The sequence below is a fragment of the Notamacropus eugenii genome, chromosome 2, assembly GCF_028372415.1.
Source record: "Notamacropus eugenii isolate mMacEug1 chromosome 2, mMacEug1.pri_v2, whole genome shotgun sequence".
Classification (NCBI taxonomy): Eukaryota; Metazoa; Chordata; class Mammalia; order Diprotodontia; family Macropodidae; genus Notamacropus; species Notamacropus eugenii.
The window spans coordinates 269,931,245-269,944,286 of NC_092873.1; the positions used below are offsets into that span (position 1 = coordinate 269,931,245).

General features: G+C 37.4%; 1 pseudogene; it reads right to left on the reverse strand.

Annotated features, from left to right (window-relative positions):
• Positions 1-208: 208 nt before the first annotated feature.
• Positions 209-10,762, reverse strand: LOC140522966 (matrix metalloproteinase-26-like; annotated as a pseudogene).
• Between the last annotated feature and the right edge of the window lie 2,280 nt (positions 10,763-13,042).

Consider the following 13,042-nt stretch of genomic DNA (forward strand, 5'->3'; position numbering starts at 1 on the left):
TATTCAGAGATCAAATTCTAAATTAGACCACTCCTCTCCCCCCAATACTTTGGCTCTTAGGTCCAGCAGACATCAAAGGGAACATGGGAAGCATTTCTCCATGAATTATTGGTTTGCTTCCTGGGTCAGGGAAATTTACACTTTCTATGAAGAAAGGATCCATGTGCACCAAGTCTAGAACTTCAGGATATGGCATTTTCTTTTTCCCTTAATAAAGGGTCTGGTTCCCTATTATATCATCATCCCCAAGCCTGAAGAATTTTGGGTCTTGATGTTGATAGTTGGGGAACATGACAGAGTCTGAATCCTGAGAGTGTCCCAGGCCCAGGGCATGGCCTATCTCATGAACCAGGAAGATTCCCTCATCATAATATGACCATTCTTCATCACTGTCAAAGTGGATTGCTCCTTGGCAGTCAGGAACTGGGGCAAAAGCGTGAGCTAAGATGTTTCCTTCTCCATCAAAGGGGTAGGCATCTCCATGATCTCCAGCCAGGAAAGCAAACTCAGTGTCAGAATATTGTTTATACACTCATCAGAATTTCAAGGGTATCACACTCCTCCAAACTTCTGCTGTCTTCCACAAGACCTTTGCAACTGTCCTACAATTCATGCCCCTTGGGTAGTTGATGATCCATCCTGTAGGTTATGGGGTTATTTCTCATTTTGCTCTTCCCAAGAAAAAATGAGTAGTCAGCAATATCTCGGACCTCACATCGAGGCTGCCTTATATGAGCCTTTGTGGGCTCATCCAACCATCCAGTTTCTTCCAGCCTGAAGAAATGCTGCAAGAAGTGCTGTTGATCCTCCAGAGTCTGGTCCTGGGATTCTTCTTTGGTGAAGAATTGATGAAAGTAACTCTTAAGGAATTCCAAATCATCCAGGATAGTTTTGGGGATCAGTGGAAAGGACAAATAGCAAAGCAGGGAAAGGATGAAGATAAGAAGAGTAGACAGCACAATTAAAGTTCCTTCCAGCTGGACTGTAGGCTATGACCTCAAGTGAGTTTTTAGCAAAACTGAAGGGTAGGAGAAAAGCTGATGACCTTTGTTCTTAGTTCCTGTCATTTCATCAAGGATTCTTGTCCTTTCACATTCTCAAAAAACAGTCTAAACCAAACCAAAGAAATCCACAGACAGTTTTTCCTACCAAAAATCTTCTAAAAACAAATGATGACTATGTTACATTGATCATTCATAAATATGGAGAAGGAAGAAATCAGGCTAATGAGGTGTCCATATAAAAATCTGGCAAAGATAAAGATAAAAAAAGAAATAATTTACCCTAATGAAAAAGCCGCACAAAATATTGAATAAAATATTAGCTAATGGAATGATTAATGGAATAAATTAAAATTATTTGCCATCAGGTATTATATATCAGTGTTCAGGACTAAGAACTATCAAGCAATATCACATGTAAACAAACCTTAAAAACTATGATTATATCAATAGATAAAAAAGATCTACAAAAAGATTTTATAGGATATAAAATCCTATATTTATTCACAATTTTTAAAAATAAGGAAAACAATGATTAAATGATGCAAAAAAAGAGCTATAAAAGGTTTTATAGGATATAAAACTCTATATTTGTTCATAATTTAAACAAGGAAAATAATAATAAAATGATTTTTCCCTTGGGAAAAAAACCCTCTATCTATCTGAAATTAATAGCCAACATATAATGGAAAACATTTAGAAGCATTTCTACTAAAGACAGATACAAGGTGAACATGCCAATTTTTACTACTTTCATTTGAAACAATTTTGGAAATGTTAGCAATTGCAATAAAGTAAGAGAATTTATTAAATAGAATTGCATTGAAAATGAAAGGATCAGAACATTATTTATAGGTGACATTAAAACCCATCTAGAAAAATCTAACTTTTACCAACAAAAAACTAATTGAAATGAGTCTCACAAGATTACAAAATTCAAGATGAAACCCAAATATGAATTGAATTTTCATATACTAACAATAATAAATTGAGAAATGATCATACAAAAGAAATGCCATTTGAAACAACAAAAACCATTAGATATTTGGAGATAATATGCTTAGATATGTGTCCAATCTTTATAAGGACAAACATAAAACCATAAATATAGAATTAAATGTACCTACATTTGGCTGCACTCACCAACAATAGAGACAATTGGAGCAGAGGAACAAAAAACAAAAACTATAAAAAAGTTCATCATTTAGTATATGAATTTAGCAAAATCATGACAAACAGGTTTCAACTCATACCACACATGATAAACTATAATGAATTCTGAGCATAAAAATGAACTATAAAAAGGATGAAAAAATATTTATTTATTTCAATTTTGGATGAAAACCAAATGATATCTTAGGGACTCCTCTTAACAAGATATCACCCATCCACCCATCAAAATTATTCAAAATTCCTTCAAATGTATAACAATAGAAATAACCTTTTTTGAAATCATGTAGGGAAAAAAAGCATAACAGAAAGAACAAAGTACACTATGTGACTATGAACAAGGAAAAGTAAATGGGAATGAAAAGATAAGGAATTTTAGTAGGAACTCAGAGGGAGTGATTGGTAAGTTGTTATGGATACTTTGTGTGTCTAAATTCATCTACTTAGATGTAATCACTTGTAAAGAAATTTGAATTGGTTTTATTGATGTTAAATATTAAATTTATCCCAAGCAGTTTATAGGAAAAAAAGGCATGGGGACATGGAAAGACATTGGAAGCATAAGCAATCCTAAAGACAGTAAGTAGAAGAGCACTGATTTTGGAGTCGAAGGACTTGGATTTGACTTCTAATTCTGCTAGTTAAGTGTGTGACTGTCACCTATGTGACTTTGAACCTTTCTAGAATTCTTTTTCTCTCCTAGAAAATGAGGAGGTTAAATCATGATCTCTCAGGTTTTTTCTAGGTCTAAGTCCTAAAGTCCTATGATTTGTACCAGGAGTAGGCATGGAAAGGTCTAGCCCAAGCTGGGTATCTTGTTCTTCCTTGAGTCATTAAAAATATATGGTGGTGGATTTTTTGGTGTAGAAGTAATCAGGGGCCTTGGCTGGAATGCAATGCTAGTTCCAGGTCCTATGTGCTCATGATTTATATATTCACAATAGACCCAATAGTCTCCCTGAGTTTTGAAGGGAAAATGGAATAGGCTATTTCAGTCTTGTGGCATCTACTGGCCTGAGTGCCAAGCTTCAGAGGTGTTGATTTCACTGGAGATTTTTCTTCAGCATGGGAATAGCAACTAGACCCTTAGCTGTAGTTAATGTTTCATAGTGTCTAGGCCAGGGATGGAGAACCTGCGACCTCGAGGCCACATGTGGCCTTCTAGGTCCTTGGGTGCCACCTTTTAACTATGTCTAAGTTTTAGAGAACAAATCCTTGTATTAAAGGGATTTATTCTGTGAAGTTTAGATTCAGTCAAAGGGCCACACTTGAGGCTGCAAGGCTGCAGGTTCCCCACCCCATCTAGGCTCTGCCAGCTGAGAGCTGACTTTTCTTTTCCTCTTGTTATGATGGTCTATTGGAGCACCCACCTATCCAACTTTGGATATGAACAGGGGCACACACACAGCAGATCTCACCTGTCCTATTAAAAAAAAAATGTAATTTTTCTTTGTTGGTTTCTTTCCCGTGCTTATTCATCTCCTCTTTTGGTTACATGAACAGGTAATCGTTTACTCTTTGCAGTTCTGTTGATATCATCTGTTTTCTTATGTAAGCTACTAAAGGGTGGGGATCAAGTATGTTTGACTTGCTTTGTACAGCCCAGAGTACGCAACCAGGTGCATTAGTTAAATAAATATTAGTTGATGAAGATAATAGCAAAGATCCTAAAATCAGAACCGTGGGGAAGTTAGTGACAGATGTTCTCCGTCAAGATTGTTTGCCCAAAGGGCCTCCGCCATTCTTTCTTGACCAAATTGTCATCTGTGGACATGATCCAAGTGGATTCTTTTCTAAGTGATTAATTTCTGTCATTCTTGATGATAAATGGGGGTTCACTGAGGAAGTTATTTTATTTAGTAATCTCTTAGGTTCTGTATGGTACCTTCAGAAATGCCTTTTGACATCAGTTACAGTTTTTATGTGGAAAAAAATAATTAGTCAATGATAATCCACATTATCATTTGGAAAGAGTAGCCTGGGTAGGGGATGGTGAGAAATGTGGGGGAGGAAGCATGCTGAGCTTTGAACCTCCCCATCAAGCATTTCTTGACTAATTTCAGAAGTACAAAGTAAGTGACCTAGCAAAGGACCTGAAACATATCATTACTTGAGGCACCACTCCCCAGATGTGCCATGAGATAAAGAGGCATGTGGAAGAGCTTGCTATCAAATCCTCCATTATGGATGCATTGGGAATCTTGCCTTGAGAAGTGCATTGTTTTAAGACAACTGAATTTGTCTTCTTGCTCTGGCAGAATGTGGAGGAGGAGTTGCTCTAGATTTCATTTTTTCAATTCAACGCATGGTTTTAAGTATCTATGATATGCCATTGTATGCACTAACTCTAGGGATACAAAGACGGGAAAAATGACACATTCCCTTCCCTCATGGAGCTTATAAGCCATTTAGCAAACATTTATTAAGTGCTCAATGAGGGAAAGCCTTATGCTAGACACTAGGAGAGAACTAGAAACAATGACTGTAAGTTACAAACAGGCAAAATCAAGTTTGACATAAGTAAAATCTTCATTAACAATTAGAGTCGTCCATTCAGAAACAGGACTAGTTTTGGAGGTAGAAAGTTTCTCTTCTCTGGATGACTTCATTTGCTGAGCCTGTTGGAGAGAGAATTCTAGTTCAGGTATGGGTTGGGTTGGCTGTCTTCTGAAATGTCTTCAAACTGAGATTCTTTAACTCTGTGAAGGATAAATCATTGGTATAGGGTGGAAGATAATGGTGTATCTTCTCTCACTCTGTTACTTACCTACTCATTCTCACCCTAGATTGACAACCTTTCTGATGGTATGAGATAGTGAAGAACTTGGAAAGGACCATGGATCTCAATTCCCCATTTCCAAAGGGAAAACATTTTTGATCCATTTCAAATTAATCAACTACCCATAAGTTTTATGGTTTGCACAACATAGGCCTAGTATAGAACTCAATACTACAGGATACAAAAGACCCACAAGACATGAGCATAACCCATAAATTATGCTACGCCCTTCTGTTGATGAAATGTTGCATATTGCTTTTGTAGATCTTTTTTACTCATTTTAAACTTAAACACAAAATGAGAAAATAAAAAAAAATTTCCATGTATACAACAGAGCATGAGAAGATTCAATATTTTCAACGTTCCCTTCATGAAACATTGTATATTTTTTTAAATGATATTGACTATGAGTAGGAAGTAGTCAGAATAGGCAACCTGCTATAGTAGACAGAAGACTACATGTGAAATCCGAAGATCTAAGTTAAAACTATAGCTTTGCCATCTCCTACCAGTGTGATCTTGATAGATCACTCTATCTCTCCAGTTCACTCAATATTCTTCACCTCTGAAGACCAGATGACCTGTCTTGATCCTCCACAATGCTATGAAGCCAAAGAAGCTCAGGGCTCAAGGAAACCTTAGTGATCACCTTATCTAGCCTGAATAGGGAGTCCTTCATTGACATCTCTGAAAAGTGGTCATTCACTGACTTTTTGCATCAGGGGACCTAGGATCCTATCCTGCCACTTGTGTGACCTTAGGCAAGTCACTTAACCTCTCTGGGACTCAGTTTCCTTATCTGTAAAATGAGGGGGTCAACTAGATAGCCACTGAGGTTCTCTCCCACTCTAGATCTATAGTTCTATGATCCTTCAATTGTGAGGAGCAAGAACCATTTACCTCCCAAGGTAGTCTGTTCCATCTTTTGGTAGCTCTAATTATTTCAAAGTTTTTTCTTTTCATTTAGCTTAAATATCTCCCTTTACAGCTCCTATTTATTATTCCTAGATATGTCTCTGGGGCCAATCACAACAAATCACAGAATAAGACTGATCCTTCTTTCATGTACTTGGAGACAATTATCTTTTCTCTTCTAAGTCTTCCCATCTTCAGTTCCATCATTCTATGGCAAGGTCTCTAGTCCCCTTACCAACCTGCTTTACCCTTGTTTGAATGTCTGAGTTGGTTAATTGGAAAAGGAAAAGGGTTAAGTATGATGAAAAAGAAGAGGTAACATATGGACAGACTAAATGTGTCGCTAGTATTCATGAGATGAGAAAAGACCTAGAGGAAGGTTTCAGTGCTTTGGGTAGACTGGCTGTGTCTGATTCATGGGAGGACCTAGAGAAGAGTCACACAGACACAAAGGCGAGGATGCCCTGCTGGCTGCACCTTTGAAAGTTGTGCCCACATCACTGAGATCATGACACCACTAAAGTATCAAAGTAAACATATCGCATACATTTATAGGAAAATTTCTTAATATATAAACCTTAATTAAAGTCATACATCCGCATGTATTTCTATTGAAAAGACATGTATGATGGAATGTTGATATATTAGAAATCAAAATTCTAAATAAATCCTAAGTGTAAAATTGTAAATTCTTGCAACTTCAAATCATTCAAGTAATATCAAAGATTCACCAAATTTAATGAGTGTTCTTTACAACTGATACCACAAAGTGATCAAAGATGAAGCCATCTGCAAAGTGGGTTGTTTTTCCATTGGAGCAGAAATAGCACCGAAAACCTAGATGAAACTTCAGAGACAATTTAGGCCAATGCTTGTTCTCCAAGAATCCTTTCTACAACACCCTCAGCATGTAGTTGTGCTCCTTATTTTTTTAGAAAAAATCTAAATATAAACACTACACCTCCAAAAGAGCATTTCCATACTCAGAGCAGAACACACAAAAATGCATTGTGTAGGAAACAGTGAACCTTTGTTTCATGCTGCTTACTTAAAAAAAAAAAAGCATAATACATTCTACAGGTTTCTTGCAAACTTATCCTGCTTGTCTATGCTTGCTCCTGAATTTCCTTCTATTCTTGTCTGTATATTTAGAGAAATTTTAGAATGACCCTCTTTGAGGAGAGCAACACTATTGCTAACTGCCCTCTACTGAAAACTCAGAGAAAGAAACATAATTAAGCAAAATGAATCCACAAAGCAGTCATCTCCAAAAAAAAAGCGTGTCTCTTTCTGGACCTTGTCTCTATCATCTGTCAAGGGGTGAGTGGTGTGCTTTATCATAGATCCTCTGGAGACATGGTTGGTCTCAACCATCGATCAGGACGCTGAAACCTTTCAGAACTGTTTTTCTTTACTGAGTTGTTGTCCTTGTACAAACTATTCTAATACTTCTACTCACTTCATTCTGTATCAGTACATACACATTCTACCCAGTATACTATGAAATCACCTCTTTTGTCACTTATGACACAAAAATATTTCATTGACAATATTTTTTTAGCTATTTCTCAGTACTCTTTAACTTGAAGATCTCTTACTACATCTAGATGTAACAATGACACATTTGGACATTTCAGTCATTAGCAATTTTTCCTTACCATTTGGACTAAGAGGTATTTTCAGTTTTTCCATCATGTGTAACTCTCCTAGACCTCATTTGAGGTTTTCTTGGCAGAGTTCCTAGAGTGGTTTGCCATTTTCTTCTCCATTCATTTTATATACATAGAAACTGAGGCAAAGAGGGTCACACAGCCAGGTTACTTGGTTGATGCTAATTAAGCATGCAGACTATTAAAAAAAGCCTCATGCTTTTTTTCTTTTAAAATTTTATGTTTTCTAATTCTGAAGTTAGACACTAAAAAAGAGCATTTCTATATAAAAAGTAAAATGTATAAATAAAATTGTATAGGAATCTATGAATATTTCTTATCACTTGCTTTTTAAAAAGTAGATAATAATTTCTGTGGATTACTTTAAAAACTGTACTGCTTGTCTGTGTTTCTGTCCCTTTGTGTGTATTTTTAAAAATGTTTCAATTATCCTCATTTCATCGCTATTACTGAGGCTGAAGGGGGAGATAATAAATATTTAAGTACCTACTATGTGACAGGGGCTGGGCTATTATTATCTCAATTGATCCTCATAACAACCCTGGCACATAAGTGCTATGATCCCTATTTTACAGTAGAGGAAACTGAGGCAGGCAGATATTAAATGCCTTTCACAGGATCACATGGCTACTTCCCTCAATTTAAAAACCAAAAGAAAGAAAAAACATGATAAACGTTATTTGGCAAAGCAAATCCACACAGTAGCTATGTCTAAAAATGTCTTTCTCTTTCTGTACCCTAAGGCTATCAACTTTTCCAAGGGAAGAGTATCATGCTTCATTGCAGACTTGCTGCAGATATGATTGGTCATGGCATTGATCAGAATTCTCAAGTCTTTAAAAATTCTTTTCTTTATAATGTGTTCTTTTATATATGGTTCTGGTTCCTTGACTCTGCATTAGTTTCATAATTCCTAAGATTCTCTAAGATTATCTGTTTCATAATTTCTTATGGTCCATTAATATTCCGTTATATCCATAAAACTCAATTTGTTTAGCCATTTTTCAATTGATTGGCACCCTTCCTTCCGTTGCTATTACTTTGACTCTCCCTTTCTTTTCTACTCTTCAAAAGTTCAGAACAATACCAATCAACCTCCAGATCCTATTTTTCTTATTTTTGTAGACATTAAGATTCTGAAAGGACACTTATTTTTTCTCACACTTGTAGAATGTTAGTTCTACATCATCATATAGGCCCTTCCTATTGTTCCAATAAATTTGCCTTTCTAGGTTTCTGTTAACTCTTGTGTTTACATTTCAAAATTCCTATTCAGCTCTGGTCTTTTAATCAGAGGAACTTAAAATTCCTTTATTCTTCTAAAGATCCACTTTCCCCCTTTAGAATTACAGGGTGATGCTAGTTTTGTGGGGTAACTGACTCTAATTTTTAAGCCAACATGCTTTGTCTTTTGGAATATTGTATTTCCCTTTGTTTATTAGCTTCCAAGTTTGAGGTAATTCTGACTGTGTTCCCTCAGTGCCTGATCTGTGTTTTTATGGATGTTTGCAATGTTTGGTCTTTGATATAGTTCTAGATTTTGGTTATGACATTCCTGGGACTTTTCTTTTGGGGATTTCTTTAAGGAGGTGATCAGTGGATTTTTTTCTAGCTTTATTTTGCGCTTTGTTTCTAATAAATCTGGGTAGTATTCATTTCTGTTTTCTTCAAATGAGAGGAATTAGAAAAGGGATTCTAAAAGCTTCTTCTTAGCTCCAAACTCTATAATCCTTTCAGTCTTAATTTTTACCAGATTCTTTCAGTTCTGTTAACTTCTTACCTATTTCAGGCATATCTCCTGAGAGGGGAGAAATACACCCCTGATTTTGATCTTGTGTAAGAATTGTTAATTTACTTTTTCAAACTACTAAATTTGTCTGCTTGCTAGGGATTCCTGTTTATAATCCTCCGTGTTATTTAAAACTCTATCAGTACTCTCTGTCAGGGAGTCCCAGAGTTGTGAACTATCTAATTTTTCTTTTCCTTTATTGGAATTTGCAGATCAGGCTCAGGAATGCGGGGGGGGGGGGGGGGGGTCTTGCTTTAGAGGTTTTTCTAGGGTCACTGGAATTCAGAGCAATTTCCCTATCAGGATTCAGGTTGCATAGCGTGGGGGAGTTGTTGCATAACCATCTTCCCTTAAATGGAGAGGGCTGAGCTATGGGTGACTCAGCTGGTCAGAGTCCATTGGCAGAATGCTCTGAGCTCACACATGGCTCCTGTTTCATCTTTCGCTTTGCAATGGAAATCAGGGGCTGCTGCTTTTGAACTAGCCATCTAATTCTAATTACCAGCACTCCCAGTTCAGGCTGTTGTAATAACTGCATTGTCTTTTAATTATAGCAGTTACAGGAGAACTTTTGCTCAAAGTTGCTTTCCCACAAACAATGATGGATTTAATGCTTTCATTTAAACATTTATTAAGTACCTGCTACCTTTCTAGCCTTATTTGTTAGTCAACAAATATTAAGTGCTTGCTATGTGCCATGTACTATGCTAAACCAGGGGTACAAGTCAAGGCAAAAAGCATGGTCTCTGCCCTCAAAGAGCTCAAATTCTAGTAAAACATACAATATGTAAAAAACTGGGTATAGACAACATATGTAGGCTAGATAGAATTAGGAGTGGGGGTGAGGGGTACCTGGAAACACCTGGACAATAAGTTTGGAAGTGGGGAGAGGTGAGGAGGGGGAGTTATTATGCATTCATTCAATCTATGATCTACCCAGAGGAGGCTTTTTGCCTCTCATTTCACCTTAGCACAGGTTACTCCCAATGCCTGGCATATTCGCCCTCCTTACTTCTATCTCTTAGAAGTGCTAGTTTTCTTCAAAACTGGGTTCACATGAGGCCCTTCTCATCCCTAGTGCCTCCATCCTAAATTGCTTCATTTTTATTTTGTATATGCTTATTTTTATTCATGAGATCATAAATATAAAGCAGGAAAGACCTTAGAGGTCATTGAGGTCAAACTTTTCATTTTACACAGGAAAAACACTATTATCAAAGAAAGGTTAATTGATTTGAGTTAGAAACAGCTAGGTGACTACCTGTATTTGGAGTCAGAAAGACCTGAGTTCAAATGCAGCTTCAGGCACTTACTAGCTGTGCGACCCTAAGAAACCCCTTAAATGTCTGTTTCAGTTTCCTCAAATGTAGAATTGGGATAATAGCAGTACCTTCCTTGTAGGGCTGTTTTTAGTCTTCTGACTTCTGGTACTATCCATGTCCAATACTATCCTAACACAAATGGTTGTTCTTGTTTCTTCCATTTCTGAAGAGAGCCAATGACATCATGATATTGGTGTAAAATAGTGCATGATGGGTAATGTCTTGACTTGTGAGTGGATGGAATTTGTGAGGCAGAATTGCACAAAGTCATCAGCCAGAAATCATCCAAGTCCAGTGGCAAGACCAAAGTAAAGATGACCGGTGATGGCCTGGGATGCAGGGTATGGCCATGGCATCTTCCTGGCTCCAATGTTCCACTTTCATGCTTCAGCCACTTTCATGGCCATTGGAACAAATTGTTCTCATCCTCTCATTGCACTGGGGGAAAGTCTTAACATACTTGAGTCAGACATCCCTCTCATCATCAGTGGGTTTGAGGCCTGCCAGTTGCCCTCAACCTGGTTTAGCCCATGTGCAGAGATGTGGACGTTGTGGATAATACAACTTCTTGGAGCTACTGGTGAGACTTAGGTGAAGGTAGACACCAAAGGTGAATGAGCAGCCCTGAAAAGGGCTCAGTAAGCCTTCACAACAGAGATGCTAGTGTTCTCTGATCATCCCTTATGCCCCCAATACATTGTAGGATCTCAGTAAATTCTTGTTTATTGATTGATTGATGCTATATACAGTATCATCCACTGAAGTCATATATATTGCTTAAAATTGGATCAATTTCTACCCTGAGTCCTAAACCATTAAATTATCCTTTTCCTTCATAGTAGGGGTTCCTAATGTGGGGTTCATGAATTTTAAAAAATTGCTAACTATTTCAATGTATCTGGTTTCCTATGTAATCTAGGTATTTTATTCTATGAATTAAAAAATATCATTTTGAGAAGGAAACCATAGGCTTCATCAAAGGGTCCAAGACCCAACAAGGTTAAGAACCTCTGCTTTATGATGATTTACAGATCAGATTCTGATTGACAGCTTTGTCAGTAGAGCTCAGATTCTCCCAAACCTGATGAGATTATAGGACTGACGAGGTATAGTGACTTCCTACAGTGCAAGTCTGACCATGATATCTCTTTACTCGATAAACTCCAGAGGATCCATATCACTTCCAAGATCAAACACAAAATCCTCTGTTTGCTTTTCAAAGCTCTTTATCAACTGCCCCCCTCATCTTTCCAGTCTTTTTACATGTTATACCCTCCATGTACTCCTCTCTGGCTGTCTTCCATGCCTGGAATGCTCCCCTTCCTCATTGCCTCCTGGCTTCTTTCAAGTTCCAGCTAAAAACCTACCTCCTACAAAAGCGTTTCCCAATTACCTTTAATTCTAGCATAGTAGAATTTCTCTGATGTACTTAGTTGTTTGCCTGGTATCTCCCCCATTAGACTAAAAACTCTGACAGCAGGGACTGTCTTTTGTTTTTCATTGTATCTTCAGTGCTTTGCATGGTGCCTCACACATTTGTCACTATTGTTGTTCAGTTGTGTCCGACTCTTCGTGACTCCATTTGGGGTTTTCTTGGCAAACATACTGGAGTGGTTTGCCGTTTCCTTCTCCAGCTTATTATACAGATGATGAAATGGAGGCAAACATGGTCAAGTGACTCACCCAGGGTCTCACAGCTAGCAAGTGCTTGAGCCTAGATTTGAATTCAAGAAGAGGAGTCTTTTTGACTCCACACCTGGCACTGTATCCACTGTGCTACCTACCTGCCCCTATCTAGCACATAGTAGGTGCTTAATAAATGTTTATTGCCTACTGTCTGAGGGCCAGAGAGGGTCACTCTTAGGTGGGGTACAAGAAGAATACATTTTGAGCCATAGCAATTCTTGAAGTCCATCTACTATGTTATAGGGTGATTGCAATCTGTATTAGTGAAGGGTGTGGGGCATTAGACTAATAAAGTTATGAACCCTTGAAGTTTCAAAGTTTGTGCAGTGCATAGTGGTAGGTGCTAGGAGAGATGGAGGATAAAAAGATGAGGATGAATGAAGTGAGCAGAACCAGAAGAACATTGTGCACAGTAACAGCGGCATTGTGTGATGACCAACTTTGACAGACTTATCTTTTCTCAGCAATACAATGATCTAAGATAATTCCAAAAGACTCAAGATGGAATATGCTATCCACATCCAGAGAAAGAGCTATGGAGTCTAAATGCAGATCAGAGCATGCTACTTTTTCTTTTTTTTTTTTATTTTTTGTTTCTTCTTTCTTGTGGTTTTCCCCTTTGGTTCCAATTCTTCTTTACAACATGACTAATGTGTTTAATATGATTGTACATGTATAACCTATATCAGATTGTGTGCCATCTTGGAGAG